The 23,112-nt window shown below is 39.3% G+C and overlaps 1 long non-coding RNA gene and 1 pseudogene across 3 annotated transcripts in view; one reads left to right on the forward strand and one right to left on the reverse strand.

Annotated features, from left to right (window-relative positions):
* LOC141569653 (uncharacterized) overlaps nucleotides 1–7,171 on the reverse strand; it is a 201,553-nt gene extending 194,382 nt beyond the window's left edge. For both annotated transcript variants that reach the window (XR_012493365.2, XR_016019953.1), the window contains exons 1-3: nucleotides 7,035–7,171; nucleotides 6,179–6,270; nucleotides 4,741–4,842 (exon numbers count right to left, since the gene is read on the reverse strand). This is a non-coding gene — a long non-coding RNA (uncharacterized LOC141569653). The remainder of the gene's footprint in view (nucleotides 1–4,740; nucleotides 4,843–6,178; nucleotides 6,271–7,034) is intronic.
* LOC109438214 (putative elongation factor 1-alpha-like 3 pseudogene) overlaps nucleotides 7,049–23,112 on the forward strand; it is a 109,027-nt pseudogene continuing 92,963 nt past the window's right edge. The window contains exon 1 of the transcript XR_016019952.1: nucleotides 7,049–7,181. The product of XR_016019952.1 is annotated as a putative elongation factor 1-alpha-like 3 pseudogene (transcript). The remainder of the gene's footprint in view (nucleotides 7,182–23,112) is intronic.

A 23,112-nucleotide genomic window follows, 5' to 3' on the forward strand; every position in this document is an offset into this window, starting at 1 on the left:
GGAGGCTTTCACTACAACCCTAAAGGGAACCCGAGCCATGAGACAGTGAATATGGGGCAGGGAAGATGCTTTGAAAGATGTTTCAGCGACAGGAAAAAAGACCCAGCAGCCTTGACAACCAAACATAGGCTGTGAGGGTCATATAGGTTGTATGGGAGTGCCAGGGACATTACAAAAATTTCTACTTTGGGATCCTAGATTAATGGCAGGTATATTAATTAAGGCAGGAAAGCAGAATAGCAGACAGGAGAGGAACAAGTATTTTTTAAAGTTACCTTTGGGCTATCTAGTGGAAGATGTCCAGCAGGCAGATAAGGGTACCGATCTGGATGTTATGTTGAGGATAGGTGTTGGGAGCAGGACACAAAGACCTAAGGAGACTTTAGAACACAGGGCAGAGGGGAGAGGGACAGCTGAAGACATGAAAGTGAACATGAACACAGGGCATTTACAGAAAATATGCAGAGAAGAGACAGCTAATAAATGGCAGAATCCTGAGGGACATTGATATTTCAGAGGCAAAGGAAAGAAGCAGCACCAAATAGCAGCAACCTTCCTTGGGGTTGAAAGAAAGGAGGAAAAGGATGATTCAGCATTTATGTATTATGAATTAAGGAAACGTGGATACCCATCTATTTTGCCACATTCTTTCCTCTAGCGAAGTCATTACCAGTTTCTTCCCTAGGGCCCATTCTAGAGGGGCCCCGAGGACATAATCAGTGTTGGAGGTAGACAATGACAAGGGCCACTTGAGTGACAGCTTCTGTGTCCATGTATCTTATTGAAAAACTTTTTCAAACCCCTTCTCCAGCACCTGCTGCAACAAAGAACATCCCCAATGTTTATACTTAGGGCACTTAATTTAAGTATATTTATAGTTTCTGACAAAGTGCTCATGCAGAATATAAAAGAACTCTGAAATTCTTTTAAAAATACAACTCAAAAATAGGCAAAGGATTTTAACAGGAATTTGACAAGATATCCAAATGCCAATAAGTTTATGAAATGGCATTTAACAATATTACTCACGAGGAAACAAATTAAAACCAGAAGGATCACTTCACACCTATCAAGATGGCTGTTATAACAATTAAAAAAAAACACACCAGGAAATACCAAGTATTGGCAAGGATAGAGAAAACTGTAATACTTGTACTTTATTGAAAATATAAAATGGTGCAGAAGCTATGGAAAACAGGATGGTGGTTCCTCAAAAAATTAAAATAGAATTACTATATGATCTAACAATTCCACTTCTGGGTACATACCCAAAAAATTGAAAGCAGAGTCTAAGAAGTATTTGTACCCACATCTTCATAGCAGCAGTTATTCAAAATAGCTAAAAGGTGGCAGAAACCCAAGTGCCCACCAACAAATGTATAAACAAAATGTGCTATAGGCATACAATGAATTATTCAGCCTTAAAAAGGAAATTCTGACACACGTTACAACATGGATGAATCCTAAGGACATTATTGCTAAGTGAAATAAGCGGGTCACAAAGAATAAATATTCTATGGTTCTACTTGTATGAGTTACTTAAAACAGTCAAATTCAGAGACAGAAAGTAGAATGGTAATGTTGACTCCCAGGAGTTGGGGAAAGACAGAATGGGATTTACTGTTTAATGGGCACAGATTCAGTTTTCCAAGGTGAAAAGAGTTCTGGAGATGGATGGTGATGATGGTTACACAACAATGTGAATGTACTTAATAGCACCAACTGTACATCTAAAAATAGTTATGTTAAATTTTGTATTTTGTATATTAAAATATAAATTAAAAATTTGTTAAAAATTTTTAAGTCTACAAGGAAATATCACTATGCACCCACCCCCAAACAGCTAAAATTAAAAAGACTGACAAAACCAAGTGTTAGTGAAAATATAGAGCAACTGAAACTCTTGTACACTACTTGTAGAATTTAAATTGGTACAAGCACTTTGGAAAACTGATAATATCTACTAAAGCTATATTATATAGATAAGTCTACTCTATGACCTTGCAATTTATTCCTAGCTATATGCTCAGAGAAACGAGTGGGTATGTGCACCAATAAACAAAAATATTCTTAGCTGCTTTACTCATATTAGCCACACTGGAAACAATCCAAAGACCCAACAGGAGAATGGATAAACAAATTGTGGTATATCCATACAATGGAATTACTACAATAGACTAATGAACTACAAATACACACTATAACATGAATGAATCTCATAGGCATTATGTTGTGTTAAAGACATACACAAGAGTCCCTTCTATATGATAGTCTTTAAATGGAACTTAACAGACAAAACTAGTTGATGAAGTTTTTAAAAACCACAATGTGAAAAAAATCATAATGTGGCTACCACCTTCAGGTTGGAAGTAGGATGAAACTGATCAGAAGGGGAAAGAGGAGGAAATTTTCTGGGGTGCTGGAAACGTTTGGTACCTTGACCTGGGTGATCATATGGGCATATACACATGTAAAATTTCATTGAATAGTACACTTGATTAATGCATTTTACATTTTATATGTATGTTACACGTCAAAAATAAAATTTCTAAAGCACCTAATGTCTCTAAAAAGAATGCTATAATTTAAAAAAATAATAAAATCTCAAGTCTGCTCTTTTCCTCTCTGGCTTAGAAGACTAGACCCCACTTGTCTTCGACACACTGAGGGATGATTAGTTAATTCCCTGTTTCTTGAGTCAGATCATGAATCTAGGTCCCATGCAGTGTAAACTTACATGTTCCTAACCATTCACAAGTTTTCCTGAAGCCACTTCACATCCATGATGAAGTCTTTACAAGTCAAATCTTTTTTTTGTCACTTTTTTATTTTCAATTACAGTTGACAATCAGTATTATATATTAGTTTCAAGTGTACAGCATAGTGGTCAGACATTTAAATAATTTACAAAGTGATCCCCTAATTAGTCTATTACCCACCTGGCACTCTACGTAGTTATTACATTATTTATATTCCCCCTATGCTGTACTTCATCATCCCCATGACAATTTTGAATTTGTACTTAATCCCTTCACCTTTTTCACCCAGCCCCCTAACCCCCCTCCCATCTATCACCCCAACAAATCGAGTACCCATCTGACACCATTTACATTATTGAGTATATTCCTTATGTTACACCCTACCATCCCCATGACCACTTTGCAGCTGCCAATCTATACTTCTTAATCCCTTCACCTTTTTCACCCAGCTCCCAAACACCCATCCCATCCGGCAACCATCACTTTGTTCTTTGTATCTGTTTGTTTTATTTTGTTCTTTAGATTCCACATATAAGTGAGGTCATATGGTATGTCCTTCTCTGCCTTATTTCACTTAGCATAACAGTCCAGAGGTTCCTCAAAAAATTAAAAATAGAACTACCTTATGCCCTAGCAATTTCACTTCTATTTACAAAAAAAAAATCCCAAAACACTAATTGGAAAAGATATATGCACACTTGTTTATTGCAGCACTATTCACAATAGAACCTTTCCGTCTTTAGTTGAGTCTATACTTTGAACCAGAGCTCCCAATTTGCTTTCTCCTGGTTAAGTGTCCAATTTAATCTTTTTAAGCTTCAACAATGGCACCTGATTTTGTTTTACACCCTCATTGGCAGGGGCTAAACAAATCCCTCCTCAGCTGTAAACGCAGAATGTCAAAAATCCCAAGATATCACCACATTCTAGAACTGTAATGAATGCATACACCCCCTGAGGAAAGAGAGCTTCATTATCCCTAACAGCCATTTTGATGCCTGCCCTTTTTACAGCCAACATAGTAACTTTGTCTTCCCTGTGAGAGCACCATTAGCTATGCCCACCCCACCCATTCTAAGAAAGGAAAATAAAAATCCACAAAGGTGAACGTTTTTCCCCTCTGGCTTCTCCTGCCATTCATAACAGTGTACTACCCAGTTGGTGAAAGGCACCTTATTATTATAACTTTGTATGGTGACAAATGGTTACTAGACTTATTCTGGTAATCACATCATAAGGAAATGTCGAATCATTGTATTGTACACCTGAAACTAATATAATACTGTATGTCAACTATACTTTAATAAAAAAGGGCCTTAATATGTAAAACTACGTTTTAATGATAATCAGGCAAATTCTCTTCAATTGTGTCACACTGTAACCTTTTTGACCTAGTCTTTGATCCCATGTTAAACCTGTCATTAGTTCAGTCAAGTGGGTGAATTATGAAGGTACCTTACAGGATGGGCTTAGAAAAAGCAGCAAGGTAGGAGAAAAATAATGAAATAGTTAAGAACATAAGGGCTGGTTTAAAAGAAGCCGCCTAATGCCTTGGTATTCTGAGTGCAATGTCAACAGTGAGACGCATGCAGTTTTTGTAAAAAGCAGATATTGTTATGTTGGCTCAACAGGGTGACTTTGTTAAGTGTCCCAAATGAAATTATTCAGATTGGCAGTTTTATACAGCATCAGGTAAAGTTGTTTTTAAAAGCAAGTATCAAGCAACAACTGGTTAATGCAAAGCCACATGCTCGCAGTAGAAAATCAATGTTTCCATGTTTCCAATTTAGAACAATAAAAAGTAATGTAATGATGACATGCGGTATTTTTATTTAAATACATTGTCTGAAATAGAATACATTTGTTTTCTCCTTTGAGAATACCTCAAAATGTTTCACTTCATAAAAGTCTATATAAATGTCCAAGATACAGGAATGCAGTAAGTATAAAGCCAGATAGGTGGCTTAATTGTTTTACATACCTGTGGTTTTTTAGATTCTTGTGCTTGCTTACTCATGTATATTCACTTTTATTTTTCAGAAACTACTTCTAGAATTGTCCGTTTTGGCTTCTACACTGCCACCTGTAGACATAAAAGGGAAATAAACCATGTATTATTCAATCATACGGAATCTTTTCTAGGCATCTAACAGGGAAAACTGGGAAGAAAGTGGTAAAATATTTGCTCCAAGAACTGTGTGTGGTTAATTTGTAAGGAACCCCTCCTCCCCCAATGGTTTGATAATTATTTAAAAATAAATATATACATAAGTCTCAGATCAACATCACTCTGATCACTTCTAGATGGAGTCACCGAACCCATCCGCATGCCAACCTACAATCATTTCAAGACCTGTTGTTTAATAAAATTAGAAGATAACTTGACACTGTGGATTGAGTAATCAAGAATTCTGTAAATTACCACAAAGAGAAAGGGAGAGATCCAGGCAAAAGTTACTTTGTCACATGGTTGTAAAATATCAATTTATAACACTGATTCTAACAAGAACTAGAGCTTTGTCCAATATAAACAGCAGTTAGGTGGAGTTATTTTCATCATACTTGCCTATTCCTAATTTGAATGTGAATGAGTGCTCAAAGGTCTTTCTCATACCCCAGATTTCAATGAGATCTTTTTCTTAAAAGTCAGATTAATAAAAATCCATGAGAACAAGAAATGAGTAATGATCCACAATCAACTACCAGTGAGTCAAAGAAGCCATGAGATACGAGGTTGTGTTTTTGTGTGTGTGTTCGGACGCAAGAGACACACAGAGACAGAGAGAGACAAAGACAGATCTGGAGGGAGAGAGAGAACAAGAGAGATATTGAGATTTGACAGAGACAGAGATTGAGATCTGGAGTTAATTTAGAATAATAGACCCAACCGGGGTGAGACAGAGAGAGAGAGAGAGAGAGAGAGACAGAGAGAGACAGAGAGAGAGACAGAGAGAGACAGAGAGAGAGACAGAGAGAGAGAGACAGAGAGAGACAGAGAGAGGAAATAGAGAAAGAGAAATTTGAAAAAGAGAGACTGAGATTTGAAAGAGAAGACAAGTAGGCCACACGGGGGGGGGGGGGTGCGGAAGAGAGACAGAAAGAGAAAGACAGGTAGATCACACGAGGGTGTGTGAGGAGAAGAGAGGACAGAAGCATTGAAAGACACAGATTCTAGAGTTAATTTGGAATAACAGACTGCGCTGCACAGCTTTTTACCTCCCGAGTTACAGTCTATTCAGGAAAAGTACCCTAGCTCCAGCACCTTAAACCAAACACACATTCACGACCGCAACTCCCACCCCACCCCCACCCCCTAGGTGAGATAGGGCCAGAAGCCACCCAGGGAGCAAATCCTCCAAGCCGCTACCCCGCAAACCCGGGAGCCTTTATATCCCCACCACAGACCGGTCCCCACTTACCGGTAATTTAACTCCCGAAAGACTGATTTTGGTTTAAAGGAATTGCAGGAAATCCAAGAAAATCACGTCTCCTTGAGCCACTCTCTTTATACCTAGGACGGACAATCACACACACTCACATTCTACGTTCCTTCCCAACCAGGAACATGCGCTGGGTCATCTCAAGAGGCTTTTTGGGGGGCTAGCCAGCAACCAATCCTGCTCCCACATGTCTCCATTAAACCCTTGTCCAAATGTGCACAAGGCGCCAAGTGCATGTGTAGTCAGCCTTCGGAGATAAGTTCAGCAAACCTATTCCACCGCCCCCCCACCCCCCGCCACACACACACACACTCTGGCCCTGAAAGCGCGAGGGAGTGCGCGGGATCAGACATGGTCCGGGTCAAACAATACTCCAGTAACTCCTGCCTTCCTAGTATACGCTCCGGCTGGTCCCGCCACCACTATCTTTTCTCCCAAGGTTCCTACAGTCCCACCGGCCCAGAGGAGGGGGCGTCCTGATGGTTGCCGGGTGTGGATTGTGTGAAGAGCCGGGCGAACTACACCCACCACCGAGATTGTGGACAGGGGGAAGGGGTTGCAGTCCTCCAAAGCTGCTCGGATGCTCAACTCGTCAGAAGGTCAGGGTAGGGACAGTGAGACCCGAGGGAGAAAATCCCGATAGGAAGCTTTTCCGCACCTCTTCCCTACCTAGCACAGCGCGCGCGCACAAGCGTGCACACCAAGGAGCCGTGCACCTTCCTTCTGCTCCCAGACCTGCCCAGCCCTCGTCCCCGAGCTCAGTGGCATGGAAGAGAGGGCATCCGGCACGCAGCGGCCCGGGATGGGGCAGAACGCCAATCTCGGGAGTGCCCACCTGCGCGCAGGGTCGCGGTTGCGGCCGGTGCGCCCGCCGCCTCCGCCAACACCGCTGCAGAAGGAGATGAAAGCGGCCTGACCTCTGGATTCCAAGCGCCTCCTCAGTACCCCGCAGCCGCGGTCTTCACTTCCCTTCCTCCTCGCGGTGAGTCTCCCACCTCGCCGGCAGGTTCTGCCACCATATGAGCCTGAGCTGTCCTCCCCGCCCCTTTCCCGCCGCCCGGCGCTCCGCCCCCTGCCCGCCCATCCTTGCCGGGGCCCAGCGGGGGCTGCGGGCCCCACGCCTCAGGCAGCAGATCCCAACTCCCGCAAAGAGGGGGGTGGTCCACCTCTACCCTGCGCTCCTTCACCGTCTCCTCTCGACCCCAGCCAGCCGCGGCCGCCAGCACTCACCTCGAGGCCAAGGGTGTAGGCACCGCGTGCTCTGCCCTCGCTCTTCCGGCGTCTTTTCACTCCCCGCGAGGCACCTTCCAGGGCCCTGAGGGTTCCTCGTGTCTCAGGGGGGGGTGGGGGTTGGTGAAGTGGGGTGGAGTGAGCCTGAGAGCGGAGGCGAAGAAATTAGCATGTCAACTGCCAGAGGATACAAGTTGCTGCCTGTGCCTTGTTTCTGTTATATTAAATACCTGGATGTGCTGCTTTCCTTGATACAACTGCAGCAATATTCAGAGGCATGAATATAGGATTTCCCAGTTGTAAGGGCTTTAAAAATTTTAATGATGCAGATTCATTCTTTAAAAGTTACTTTATATATGGCCACATTTCTACTTTTAAAAAATAGCAAAATATAACAAAACAGCTGTGTTTTACAGAAGTAAATACAGTGTGCATGTTATTTAAACCCTCTGTAATTATACTAATTGGGTTTGTTTTAAAGTGTCCTTTAGGTCTTTCTTAAGAAAACGGTCTCAGAATTTAGGGCTAGAACCTATACGTTTTAATTTGGCTTTTGGCCGTACTTCTAAAATGTCAATTTCATGGAAATTATTAAATGTGGTTATATAGAAAATGGATCCTGTTTCTTCCAGATTGGCAACATACTTATGTTTGGCAAAGGACAGATTTTTTAAAATCCAAGAAATAATAAAATTCTCATTCATTTTCTAATGATAGAATATCTGACGTACTAGCAGCTTTTTCTTTAGTGTTTTTCTCTTTAAGGCAAACTTCCTTTGTTTCCTCTTATATTTGTTTTCTTCAAAATTTTCTCCTTAAATATAAATAAAATTATAGGTGTCATAATTTTCGAGACTTTGTTTTCTTAAAGGGATAGGAAAATTAATTATAATTGTTATCACAATCAACTCCAGGCTCATGATACTAAATTTCACAATGATTAACCCTGATTTTCAACTATGCTTTCAGTAATTTAACCTAACACTTGAGAACCAAGTGTTTGTTTTTTTAGTTTAACCCTTATAAGAATGAAATATACACTTTTTAATTAACATTCTGAACGAAAATTAAATTCATTAAATTGGCTAATGAAAAGTATATTCGTAGTGTATTTGTTGCTGGGTAAATGGGACAATGTGGATGATAAACAACATTCTGAAAAAAAAGAGGCTATGAAGCAAAGAAAAGTCTTTAGAAAAACTGATGATCCCCTTTTCAAGGCAAGAATGACAAATACCAGTAATTATACAAAGAATAACTGCTGCCTCTCTTCTCTCTGCTTTGGTTTTGTGTCTAGGCCTGCAGTTTATCTCTTTTGATCATCATAATAAAAGTAAAATAATTCTGCATTCTAGTGACTTTGCTTAGTAAATTAGCAATTTGAAAATGCTTTTATTATCTAATTAATCCAAGTAAATGCTTCTGATAAATCCAGTTTTATTCTTCCATATATTTTGTGCCTCTGGAGAAACACATCTATGAAATAAAAACAGCCAAGTCAAACTCAAGAATAATTGCCAGCCAGATTCTTTCAGCACATGTGTGTTGCAATAGAGTTGATATTAAGTGACCTTTGAGTCTTAAGTTATATATCAGATATTGGTTATGAATTGCTCATTGGCTGCTTCTTTAATGAGTTCCTGTGTGTTTGCTTTGCCTTGATTATTTCCCAGAATAGTATTTTATTTCTTTTGGTATGCTTTATTGAATCTATCTTTGCCTAAACTATTTTCATTGAACTTCCACCAAAGAATCAGACCCTAATCTACAGTTCACTTGACAATCATCTTTGTCCTTCAAGTTAAGTCTCCCTTGAGGTCTTTGGTAAGAATCCAGCATAATTAAACATTCAAAATTGGAAAGAGTACTTCATCAGGCATGGTTCTAACTAAGAGATAACAATCAAATTTCTCAAAACCAGGAGACTGTGTTCCATTTGAATAAAAAGAAACAAAACCAGCAAATCCGTTTTGTTCAGGTCAAAACTAAGCCAACAAAATTACAATTGAGATCCTTTCTAAGCCTGAATTATGCTAAGAGATATTTAAAAAGCACAGTGCAAATAACTTTATCTGTATTTTCTTTCACCACTACAATCCCTTGCTCCATTGACCAAACACTGTTAGATTTCACATTTCCCTTTTAGTTCCTGTGCTATTGAGAATTTTTCACTGATTTTTAAATAACAAAGTGGAGACACTCCTGCTGTCTCCAAGGAATTTTGTCACCTCCATTTGTTTTCAAGTTTGTTTTTTTTAATGTCTGACATTGATAACGACAGATGTGAACATCCGATGTAGACCTGTGAAAAGGGGAATGCTAATGATCAGTCCAAATTCAAAACAGTGAGGCTAAAACAAAACAAGAGTTTGTTGTAACAGCTTAATTCTGTCCGGCATCTCCCATCCTGATCCTTACCCCAGCACAAAGAGTTTTATAATGCATTAGCTTTCCCTTCTTGAGAAATTTTCGCCTGATAATTATTTTAAGAATTTTTTTGTTCATTTACTCTTTTGCTGTGTTATAACTCACAGTGAGCCTGAACAGAATGCATAGTCTTTTCTCCTTTCTTTCCTATGAAAACTGAGAATTGCAGGCCTGGAGATGATTTACGGGGGAAGGGGAGATGAGGGGACAGCTCTTTTGCCAGTTTCCTCTTCTAGCTGTAAGAAAAGCATGAACTAAGTTTCTTCATTTTGGTTGATTGGGATTAGTGAGCTATATCATTGATTCAAATTTACAGGATGCCAATTGCTGTAATTGGTTTCCTTGTGCTTGGGAAATATGCCACCAGTTTATCTCACAAGACAATGGTAATAAAGACAATACCACCTGTATAATGCTCAGATTGAAATGTTGATGCACTAAGCTAAATTACTTAAAAATATGCATGTGTATGTGGGTGTATATGTAACATGCTCAACTATAATTCAAAGCTAAATATAAACCTGAATACTTGTAATATATCCTTCAGTAAGCTCTCTTTTAGCTTTTTGGGTGTGTGATAAACTGATAAATACCTCAATATTTACCTTACACACAGGAAAGTACCTTTTTTCTCATCCAGATCTTCCCATAAATTTCCCAGCCCCAAATATTTAACCATGTTATTCCATGATGAAAGAAAGAAAGAAAGAAAGAAAGAAAGAAAGAAAGAAAGAAAGAAAGAAAGAAAGAAAGAAAGGAAGAAAGAAAGAGACTAAAGGCAATGTGATTGGGTGAATACATGTAGGACTGGTTAGCACAAGTAATAAGCACATAAGGTTAGTCAGATCATGGTTTCCTCCCCTGTGGACCATTTTGTTTTGGTCTGTTTCTTGGCTGCCAATCGAAGCCTTATTCCTAAACATAGACAAACATTGTTGGTTACCAGATGTTGTGGGTGGAATTGTGTTCCCCAAAAAGATATGTTGAAGTCCTAACCTATGGTAACTGTGAATGTGACTTTATTTGGAATCAGAGTCCTTACCAATGTAATTAAGATGAAGTCATATTGGAGTGAGGTAGGCCCTTACAAGTGTAGACTGTTTAAGAATGATGGGCAGAGTCATCTCTGTACATAAAGGACAACAGCAGGGTAGAATCATCCCGGAATTGGAAGGAATCCTGAGAATGTACCTAATGTAATGGCTCCTCCAAGATGAGACTCAGCTACAACTGAGAATCACAGAGTCACAGAACCTGAACATGTATGTTCAAAGAATCTTGGAGATTTTGCTCTTTTTTTTTTTTTGAGATTATGTGATACCTAGGTGGTGCAGGACTTTAAAAGGTGCAGGATGTACCCCCAACACCTAACATGCTCAACTGATTCAATTCCACGTCCAGTTGTTGGGTTATAATAGCTTCCTCCCTTTGTCTTAAAGCTTTTGGTCTTCAGTAGTCACAAATTAAAATGTAAATGAGCCTGGAAGACTTCCCAACCTGAACTCATGTCAATTCACATCTTGTGCATTTATCAGTTCATCCTTATATCCCTCCATTGCCTAGGAGAATGCTGAGCTCACAGAGTATCCTCCATAAATATTTGCCAAGTTGAACTGAGAAACAGATTAGCAGGAACTAGATGAAGGATTGGGTAGAGGAGAGGCAGAGAAGAGGAAGAAAAGGAGAGCCCCAAACCAACTTAATCTCAGAGCTGTATGTAGAAGCAATCCTAGACCTGACTCTGATTGTGACCTGGGACTGTAACATAGAGTGAAAGGTCAGCTGGGAGCTTTTCTCTCTTTAATCCTACCAGTCCAGTAAGCATCTGTGACCCTAAAGGTGATGAGGAAGAGGGGTGGGGGCTTTTACCCTCTCCAATAACCTCCACCAGCTCTCACCCCTCTCCAGCCATCCCCCTACAATAAATTGAATAAAAATAATATCTTTGATGTGCAAATGCAACTTCAAGCAAGACCCAGAATGGCTTCCTATGCCTGCCTCACCTGCAAATTCCAATTAGATGCAGCCCCTCTCTCCTTCCTTAATAGAAGTGCTAGAGCTGCCACTGCTAGTGAGGAACTCATTTTGAAATGAATGCCTGGGACATACCTCAATATAAACCCACAATCAATATCAGTAATCCTCTCCCTTTGTATATTATCCATAAAAGAGAACCAAATACTTTTGAGTGAAGTCTAAACCACTTGACGGGTAAATAGAGTGGTTCTTTAGTCAGAAGTGCCAGGAGAAATAAAAAGGGAAGTGCCAATTCTCTGAAGAAAGGAAAGCTGAAATAATTCTCATCGTGTCTACTGTTGGATCTCGAACCTAGGCTCTAAAAACTTTTGAAAATGCTTGAAACAGTCAGGCACTGCTTGAGGCCTCACTGGATTTATTCCCTCATGGAAATGTGTGCAGGAGTAATTCAACTATAACCCACAAATTGAAGAAAAATACCATGTTTCCCTGAAAATAAGACCAGGTCTTATATTAATTTTTGCTCCAAAGGATGCATTAGAGTTTATGTTCAGGGAATGTCATCCTGAAAACTAGGGCTAGGGCTTATTTTCCGGTTAGGTCTTATTTTCCAGGAAACATGGTGTTACAATAGAATGAAAATATATTTTATATTAGATTTTTTAAAAAATGTACCCATGAATAAAAGTCAACAATACAAAATATTAGTGGTCTACTCATGGTATTTTTGTTATGATATCCTCAGTAAAGTGTCACTCTTCTTTACAATGCATGTGAACTCCATCAACCGCTAAGACTACTTGATGGTATAAATAGGGTGACCGACTTCATCTCTGGAAATGCCACCCAGCAGTTGGGTCCCAGGGCATCAAACCTTCTCTGCCCCCCTAGGGTCCTGGTAAGCAATCCCAGCCAGGAGTGAGGACAAAACTTCCCCAGTGCCCAAGGCCAAAGTGATCGTTTAGATATTCCTTGAACCCCCAATCCCCACTGACCTCCAACCTGCAGCAGCTCATTTTCTGCTTTGTATTTCTCTGTAGCATCTCTTCCCATCAAACATCCTTTATAGCTCACTCATTGATTTTTATTGTCCATTTCTCCCCAGTAGAATATACATTCCCTGAGAGTACAGATCTTGTCTGTTGTGTTTATTGCTCTGGCCCCAGCACCTACAGCAGTGTCTGGTATTTCATAGATGCTTGATAATTGTTGAAAGAGATTGATACAGACATTATAACTTCATATATTTCAATGAATAGAATTGAAAAATGTTCCTAGTATTCACCTATATGTTGATAGGAAAACCAGTTCATTTTTTGACTAATTTTATTTTATTGAAGCAAAGACTTGATAGTAATGAAAGAGTGTACAATATAAACAAGAACATTCATGGTGAACACTTCATGTTCTTTTTCTCTTCTTCCACTCAATTTTTATTTCTGAATAATATAGTAACATAGATATACCTGATAATTTTTGAATTGTAGGACATGTCCGTCTAAGACCTTTCTTTTGCATAATTTGGTCTTCCCCTAGTTTCCTTGCAATAGTCCAACTGTTCAAACGACAGAGATGGGGAAGGAAGTCTCTGACTCAAAGAACACAAGATTCAGCCAAAGCCCCCTTAGTGAGGGCAATAAAGAAAAGCATTGAGGACTTTGGGTTTTCTGCCTACTTTTCTCTTTAGTTTCTGTCCTGCAAGTGTCATGTCACTCCTTTTGGTGTCTAGGGCTCAGCGACTTCTACTAGTTGATGACTCCCAATGTGTCTCACATGGTTTCAGTACCTGGCTCAAAGTAAAACCTAATGGTTGCTCTCTCTACTTCACCTACACAAAAAGCACAAAGTAAACCAAACTCTCAGCCTGTTTATTCGAAGAGCAGTGGACCAGGAAACAGGCAGTGCCCATCCCTGTTTGTCTAACTCTGGGTCCCAGGGCTAGATGTAGGAGATGTGGTGGTTCCCTCAAGATTCACACTGCTTGGACACTTGCAAGTCTCCATTGACACAGGGCAAATGGGTGGGGTCAGCATTCTCTGGAAAGGCCCAGCACAGCAGCCCTGGGGCAGGACAACTGCCAGTCTTTTTGAGAGGCTTTGGCTCCAGTTTCTTTCATCAACAAAGAGAGTCCACTATTTACTGGCAAGCTAATCCAAGTCTTCCCTAGTGGACTTTATTCAGTGCTTCTTACACTGAAATCACCTAGGAAGCTTTAAAAAAAAATACTAATGCTTGGAACCAGGGCCTGCTATGTCATTTGTGTAGCCTCTTGTTAAAAAAAATACTAAGAATTTCAAGACAGCAGAGCATTAAACCCTTGTAAGTGCAGGATCCCATGAAACCACACGTTGTGGGCCCATGAAGCCCACCTGCCCAGACTCCATTCCCAGAAATTCAGATTTCCTTGGTCTTAAATGAGGTCCAGGCAAGGGCATTATTTTAAAGCTCCCTAAATATTTTTCATCTGCAGTTAGGATTAGGAACCCTCATTCAAGCTCCAGGAATCATTAAATTCAAAAGATTCTTACAATTGACACCTGCATACAAACTTATCTCTAATTACATTACTCAAAATCCTCACTCTGAAACATTTTCAACTTATCCAAGGTAAAATCATCATGACAACATTCCTCAGAAAAATTTTCAACCCATACATAAGTTAAAAGCTGTAGTCATGAATCACCTTTTGATTCCCTTTTTAAAAAACAAAAATGTCATGAAAATGGCATATTTTCTCATATAGAAAATTGATGTAATTTGAAGTATTATTACTCATCATTCACATTAGACTTGAAACAAGGCTAAACAAGAATATTGCTAAATGGAAATTTATTATCACATCAATAGAATTCAGAGTGACACTTAAACAAAATTCAAACTCATGTCAAACATCTATTCCTTTCCTTCCTTCCTGGAGAATAAGGAGCACAAAAGCACTATTCTGGACATTTTACCTTAGAGAAAATCTTCCAGGAAAGGTTCATGGAGAGTCCCAGATCCTAAGCTAGTCCCACTAATGTGAGGCTATCTGGAGAATGTTTGCACCCTCTCCTATCCCCGAGAACCAAGGTCTTAAGTTGAAGCCCTTCCCCATCCTCTTCTGCAGTCCCCATACACTTGTTGAGATTCAATTTCTTTTTAAATTTCTAGACTCCTGCTCTCAGTACAGCTCTGGAAACCACCAAGTGCTACATCAGGGGAGGTTTGCAACCTTCCTCCATACAAACCTCGTTCTGCTTGGGTTAGATCTTCCATGAGGCAACCTGAGAGTTCTTCATTGAGTGGTATTTCACATACAGGTAGTTTGACCAACCATCCTAGGTTACACAGGATCGTCTTGATTTAGCACTGAAAATCTAGCATCCTGGAGTATGTTGGTCACCCTAGATATAAGGCATTACTCATAATCTCTTCCAATGCCTCCAGAACCTAAAAACGTGCATATGAAGAAAGTTGTGCTTGATTGTTTTTTCCCTAGGATTTTGCTTAACTGTGTGTTAGTCAGTTACAGATGTGCCTCTAGAAGAGCTCTGCAACAGATGCTGCTGGTGCCCTAGACTCTCCTTTATGGGTTCTATATATTCACCCTATAGCTTCTGCATGCTTTGTTCCTAACTGCTTACACTTGCAACTGTCTTCAGAGACCTATCCTTGGGCTACTGGATTCATTTTGCTGGACCTGCTAGGAGCATGGGAGACTTATGTTCCTCCCCACCACACCTCCTATACCCTGGGCAGCCCGTAAGCAATAATGGTACAGAAATGTGAAAGCTTCCTCATCCCTTGTTACAAGGGAAACAAACTGTGAGGTATACTTCTATGCTGCCCATGGGATTAGGTTGAGGCTGGGATATCATCTGAACTCATACCCTTGGCTTCTTCCCCTTCCTTGTCTTCCCTGCCCACTCCCTTACTGGTTTATCATGGGAGCACTTCCTTCACAAATAGCTTCTACCTGAATCCTCATCTCAATCTCTGCTCTGGGGAACCTGACCCAAGGTGGGCTTGATTCAGAAAAGGCTAATATGATAAAGATATGAGTATAACAAAACTACTAAGCAAGGTAGGTCTTTGTTTAGATGTCTGCATAGGAGAAAAAGGAGATCTCTGTCTTTACAAAGTCAAGGGAAGATAATCATCAATCCAGCAGTGATTTCTTCTTCGTGTTGCCAATAGAGAATTTTCCTGAAAACCCCAAGTGAACTTGGGTAATTCTTCCATTTTCCCATTACATTTACCAACACTATAGCAATTCCTTCCTGGTGTGCTCAGTCTACTCATCTTGGCAGACCATAAGTCACTATAAAGTAGGACCAAAGCATTTTCTTCCTGAATCACAACTCACAAAAAGGGTGACAGCACAGAAGACATGCTTACATAACAGATAGCAACACCATTCAGAAATGTTTAGAAATTTTGCCAACTTTAGTATACATCCATTTCACTGACTATCAGTTGGGGTTTTAGCAACAGGAAACAGAAGGCACACCCAAATGGAATTCTGAAGAAAATTTAATAAAGAGAATATTTCCAAAGATGAAGGCAGGGAAATGAGAACCAGCAATGGATGGTGATGCACCTTGGAGCTAGTAAGGGTGGGAAGCTACTACTATCCTTAGGCCTGAGGGGATAAGTGGAAGAGACAAATTGTAGGAACCCAGTGGCACCTGTAGCTGTTAGAAAGAGCCACTAGGCAGGAGGAGCCAAGGACTCCAGTGGAACTTAGCCACTGCCAATCTGCAACTTGGCAGGGTGGGAGTCAGGACAAATAAATACTTTGATATCTCTCTCCTCCTGCTCTCAGATCTATTTCTGATGTCTTCCATTGGCCACACTGGAAGCCAGAGAGTAAGGGAACTTGGATGATGCAATCTAAAGGGGTTCAAATCAGGGCAGATAAAGCTGGAGAATGGATATGGAAGGACAAATAGGGTGTAACCTGAACACTGAACAACTCCTCAGTCTCCACTCCATGCACGGCACCTAACAGCATGTAAAAGAAAACTATGGACATCTAGTTCCTGTTCTAAGTCTTTGCTCCAGAATACTCTCCATTTACTATTTTCCACCCATTTCCATTTCTTCTTGTGTCTGTGTTTCTTACGTTCCTGACTTTACACTTATACCTCCTTCCAGCTCTGACAGTCGGGACACCCTTTGGATTTTTCCAGTTTCCAGCTAGACTTTAGCTTTCTAGTAGGTTCTTGGCTCTCTGTTAAAGACTCCCATTTTTGCATCTCCTGAAGTTTCCAATGAGAAACTTCCCACAGTTGCTTCGGCCCTGTGGAACCCCACTGGGCATGGCCAGTTGCCTGACCATTTAGAAATCTAGTGTTCAAGGAAAAGTAGCTTTTATAGCCACTCATAGACCAACATAAGACAGTGACTGTGACATGGGGCATGTGCATAAATTATGAGGATTCTTAGCTTTGAGACGGTCATTTACCAGAAGGAACTCAGCCTAAACGTTATTTCTGCTAAACATGAGGTTGATGTATGAAATCCTTCTATGCAGGCAGGGTATGGATATAATTTTTCCAAAGGGATGTGGAGCTATCCTCCTGAACTTTCCATTTTTGCATATGTCTCTCCATTAGCAAGTGGAAATAGCTATAGAACCATCAGTGATATAGACATCGTGATGTAAATCTTTAACTTTGAGCACTGGCAGATAGAAAACAAAAATTCCCCTGCTGTTCACCTATCAGTCCTAATGAGTGAGTAGTGCAACATGGCTCAGCACAGGTGGAGACAGGAATTGGCCACTACAATCAGTGGAAAGAAGATGAAGATACAGACAAAATCAGAATAGGGGCATTTACTTTAACCAGACTGGCCAAAGGGTTTAGTGAGGAGAAATTGAAGGTAAACATCAGAACTCTACTGTAATTAGCTGAAATATTTACATATTTTAATAAGCACACTATTGGGGAAAGTCCTTTTATGTGTGGTGTGGTGAGTTTCATCACTCGAGATACCGGAGTGTAAAAAGTCTTAATTCAGAAGGTCAGATTGCTGCCAGTTGTCTAGAAATATTTTATTTTTAACACTTGCCAGTGTAACAAACACAGTTCAACAACTTCATTAACCAAATGATCGTGCTCAGAAAGCAAACACTCTCAAGAAAACATTTTATGGATGATAATTATTTGCCACTTAAAGGCACCACCTGATAAAGAATATTTTCATCAACTCATTCAACACACATTATTTGAAATTTTACTCTGTGACAGGCACTGGGCTAAAGTCTGGAAAGGATAATTGTCAAAGAATTTTGCTGTGAAGAATTAAGACAACCAGATCAGGAATCTTTCACAAAAGCCTGCCGATTAGCAGTTGTACCAAGCTACTCTAAAGGCCGTATTAAGCGGATAGTCATCCAACTATTAACAATTTCAGGATCTAAATAAAAGAAATATTGCAGTTTGTTTCCTTAAGAGTTTTTCTTTAACCAACAAATCATAAGATCGACATTATAAGGCAGTACATAGTAACTACAGGGTTGTAAAGGCAAGTGATTGAAGGCTTCCTGCAACCTGGCTGTGGTAGGCAGAATAATGACCCCCTGAAGACATGCACATTCTAATCTCCAGAACCTGTGAATGCATTACTTTACATGGCAAAAGGGACTTTTGTAGGTGCAAATAAATTAAGGCTCTTGATATGGGGAGATTATCCTGGATTATCCAGGTGTGAAGCATGGGGCGGGGGAGGGAGGGAGGGAGAAAGAGAGAGAGAGAGAGAGAGAGAGAGAGAGAGAGAGAGAGAGAGAGAGAGAGAAGGAGAGAGAGCTTTGAACATGAAACACTTTTGACTTTGAAGATGGAGGAAGGGGTGACAAAACAAGGAATATAGCTGACCACTAGAAACACAAGGAAATATATTCTCCTCTGGAGACTCCAGAAGGAAAGCAGCTCTGCCTGTCAATGGATGCCTCTCAAAGACACATTTTGGGCTTCTGACCTCCTGAATTGTAAGATAATAAATTTGTATTGTTTTAAGTCACTATTTAGTTCAAACCTAATACAATGGCTGACTGAGGAACGTCTATGGGAAATGACAATGAACTCGCTTTTGTAGAAATCCGAATGGGCGAAGTCTGCAGACACATCAGGCCCAAAAGAGGCACTGAGGCACAAGTGTTAATCATGCAGAGTGGTAATTGTAAAACAAAATGTCACTAATTTTTTGATAGACCTCCCTTTAAAAGGTAGGGCGTATGTCCCCTACCCTTGAATCTGGGTTCCCTTTGGGACTGCTTTGACCAATATAGTGTGGAAATGCTGACATATGACATTTGAGGCTAGGTCACACAAAGCCATCCAGTTTCCAGTGTTCTTTTTCACTCTGTGGAACTGTAATTTGATAAATGATTGCATTTTTAAAGAAAATACCACCAAGAATAAACACATTTCATCAAAGAAAGAAATTAAGCTGCACCAAATTTAAGATTCCAATTCAAACAAATTATAGGTAATTTTCCTCTACTTTTTTTTTAAAAAAAACAATGTAGCAGTCTTTGGGCTTATTTTCTCACTAAGTTTAGACAGGCATATTCCTTCTTTCACCCGGTTTTTGGTTTTCTTTTTTTTTTTGCCATTTATATGTAACAAAAAAATATTTTGAGTGCCAGTTCCTTCATTTGCTACACCAAAGGGGGAGAAACAATTTTTACTCTTCAATCCAGAACCTAAGACTCAGGGCTGGCTCCAGCAATGGTGACGATTTTATTATTATTATTTCCATATGTTCTCATCTTCCACCCTTTACCATGACCCTTCTTAGACCTCCGTCTTATACCTTATCACCTTTCAGATATTTATAAAATTAAAGATTTATCCTTTATCAACACATATAAACTAGAATGCTCTTTTTCATTCTTCTCATTCCTTTCTAGCTTAGGGAAGCAATCATTTTTCCTGGGGACATTTGGCCATATTGAAAGGCAACTCCTGTCAATTTGCTTAATTAAAGAGATGAAGTTTGCTTGGTGCTTCAGTGGATATAATGGTTTTTTTATGAAGACATAGTAGGGGGTGGCTCCATATTAGAAAAATCACTTGAAACCTCATTTGTAGAGTTCCAGTTCAGGTGAGAAACCACTAAAACGTGATTTTTACAGGTACCTTGTATCAGTGATTATAAAAGGTATATGATTTAAACACGTATTTTTTGGAAATTTTTTATTTGATGTAATTTCAAACTTACGGTTCTCTCATATACCCTTTACCTAGATTCACTAATAGTTTACATTTTGCTCCATTTGCTTTATCATCATGTCTGTGTGTGCATGTGTGTGTGCATAGGTGTGTTTTCTGCACCATTTTAGAGTAAGCTGATGATCCCATGTCCCTTTACTCCTAAAATCTTCAGAGTGTATTTCCAAAAAGAAGGACGTTCTCTTACATAACTGTAATACTGCTGTCAGTGATTTAGACAGACTCTTAATATCCATTTCCTCTTAAAATTCTGAGTGTATTCCAAAAGAAATCTTGGTTAGAAGACATTGCTATAATCAGGTCAAATGTATAGGTGTTGCATGATTTTATAATGGTAGCTCTGGAGAGTGGAAAAGTCCTCCCTTCTCTATTATAGATGTATAGATTTTGTCCTAAATTCCTTTTGCCCTTGTACGTTCTGGGTGAGGTGAGGAGAGGAGAGGGCTTCTGAATTCAAGACCAAAAGGAAGCCACAAATTTAACTCATGAAACTGCATGCTTCCCAACATACTGGTCTGATTAGGTTTACTAAGTCTTTCTAAATTTTTCTGAAAGTGTCATCTCAAATGGTCCTAAACTGGACTTGGATTTTTTTTTGTATCTACACAAAAGTTAGGAAGCTGTCATTTTTATTTAGTGGTGCAGTTTTCACTTTAGGTAGATCTCTACAAGATTTAATTTTTTCTGGACTTTGGAAAAGTATACTTCATGCTATATCATGCTTGTCCAAGTTTTGGAGAAGTAGATCTTACTATCACCTTTCAGGAAAACAGTATCTTATTTCAGACAATAGTTTAGTGGTTACCCTAGGGGAAGGGGGTGGTAGATGAGGGTAAAGGGGATCAAATATATGGTGATGGAAAGAGAACTGACTCTGGGTGGTGAACACACAATGTGATTTATAGATGATGTAATACAGAATTGTACACCTGAAAGCTATGTAACTTTACTAACAATTGTCACCCCAATAAACTTTAATTTAAAAATAAATAAATAAATAAATAATTTCCTACAGAGTCCCTACTTTTAGTCTCAACTTCCTAATATATTATTTCACTTAATTGCATATATTATCACTTAATTCCATATATTCCATATATTATATATCAGGACATATAAAATTCATTTTATATTATTTATCTATTCTTTAGCTTCACTTGAATAACTTAGCCATCAAAATTAGTAGAAGTAACTGTTTATAGTGCCCATGTTTTGGCTACTTGAGAATTTAATAAATTCTACTTCCCCAAAGGGCACAATTTTAAAATAGTTATTTTAAATGACAAAATGTAATTTTAAATGTTTAATAAAATATATCATATATAACATATACAAAGTATAATATATATATTATTACTGAATAAATTTCATTCCACTTTGTAAAAGAAAGATGCAAATTATGTAGTTAATTAAAGGCATTTGATAGCAAAAGTACAATTGGAAGCATGGAGTAGATAGGAAATCACTGGGTTTGAGCAGCTATTTTATTAGTGAACTTGGTGAAATGTATAGCATACTAAATTGGGGGTACTATAAGCATTCATAGGCTTAGATTTATTTCTAGGTGTATAATGGTATCTGAGGCTGTTGTAATGATATTGTTTAAGTTCATTTTCCAATTGACTGTTATCAGTATAGAGAAGTACAATTTATTGTTGTATATTGACTGGTACCATACAATCTTGCTAAACTCACTTATTCTACTAGTTTTTTTTAAAGATTCCTTTGTGTTTTCTATGTAAACAATCATCTAATCTGTAAATAATGACACTTTTTATTTTTCCTTTCAAATTTTTTTTGCTTTTTTTTTCTTGCCTTATTTCGCTGGCTAGGACTCTTTAAACAATGTTGAATCAAAGTGATGAAAGCAGGTGCCTTTCCCTTGTTTCTGATCTTAGGAGGAGTGTTTAGTATTTCACCATTAAGCATGATCTTAGCTGTAGATATGTCATAGATGTTTTTTATCAGGTTGCAGAAGTTTCCTTATATTCCTAGTTTGCTTAGAAAACCTTCCATTTACTCATGGCTAAACAATTAGCCAAAAATAAAAATCAAGACTACCTTGGAAAGATTTGGAGTATGTGAGGTTGCTAGATCTTTAACTTTTACCTTTGAGTCTCACACAAACTCTTCCTATCCTCTGAATTTTGTCCTGGTACGCTCAGCCCTTTGGAACTGAAGATATATTCTAAGCAGAGGGTAATCTCCTGTCCTTAATGTGCTTCCACGCAAAAAGTTCCACACACTTTGTTAAAACCCCAGAAAAATGCCACGAAAGGCCAAAAGACCTTCCAGTTCTTAGAATCCATTCACTCTTCCTATCGAAGTCCTACCCTCATCTAGTGAAGGAAAGGAGAATGGGAAGAGCAAAAAGAGGGAGGTCTGTCAGCTCTTCTGATCCCAGGTGCCTCTGTGGGTAGGGCTCTTTTAAGTGTCACTACATAAGTCTAGGAATATGTGGTAAGAATGCAGGTGGTATGTTGAAAAGAGTAAGACTGGCAGTAAAGAGGCCTGGGTTCTGTTCTGCACTCCATTCCTTTCTAGCCATTTGATCTTGGAGAAGGCTTCCTGGCACCCCCCTGGCTCCAGTGCCCTCATCTAGAAAATGCATGGATTGAACCAACATATGAACTCCAAGTGCCCTCTAATATTCTGGACCACTTGATTCTAGATTAGAACAACTAAACATACTGAAAGACTGATGGTTACAAAATGATGAATCTGCTAGATAACAAATGCAAATACTCTGCGCAACTGTTTACTAGATAACTGGAGCCACATTCACCGCAAGGTTATCAACCTAGGTTGTGACCTTAGATATCGATTATTCTGCTCCCCATTTATCTCCTCCATTGGATCACAACCTCCTAGCCAGTAAGAAATTAATAACGTAAGGCTTATGAATTTCTCACATAGGAAACAGAAAATGTTCCTCTTCGGCTTTGACAGGGAAGAAGTAGGTAGAAAATCTCAAATTATAGTACTGCCCAGGAAGGGGTGAGAAAGCCGAGTAGGGGAAACTGACAGCTGAAAGATTCCCTCACTCTCATGAGGGAAAAA

Source organism: Rhinolophus sinicus, chromosome 18 (assembly GCF_057876585.1).
Source record: "Rhinolophus sinicus isolate RSI-liver-muscle chromosome 18, RSI-T2T, whole genome shotgun sequence".
Taxonomy (NCBI): Eukaryota; Metazoa; Chordata; class Mammalia; order Chiroptera; family Rhinolophidae; genus Rhinolophus; species Rhinolophus sinicus.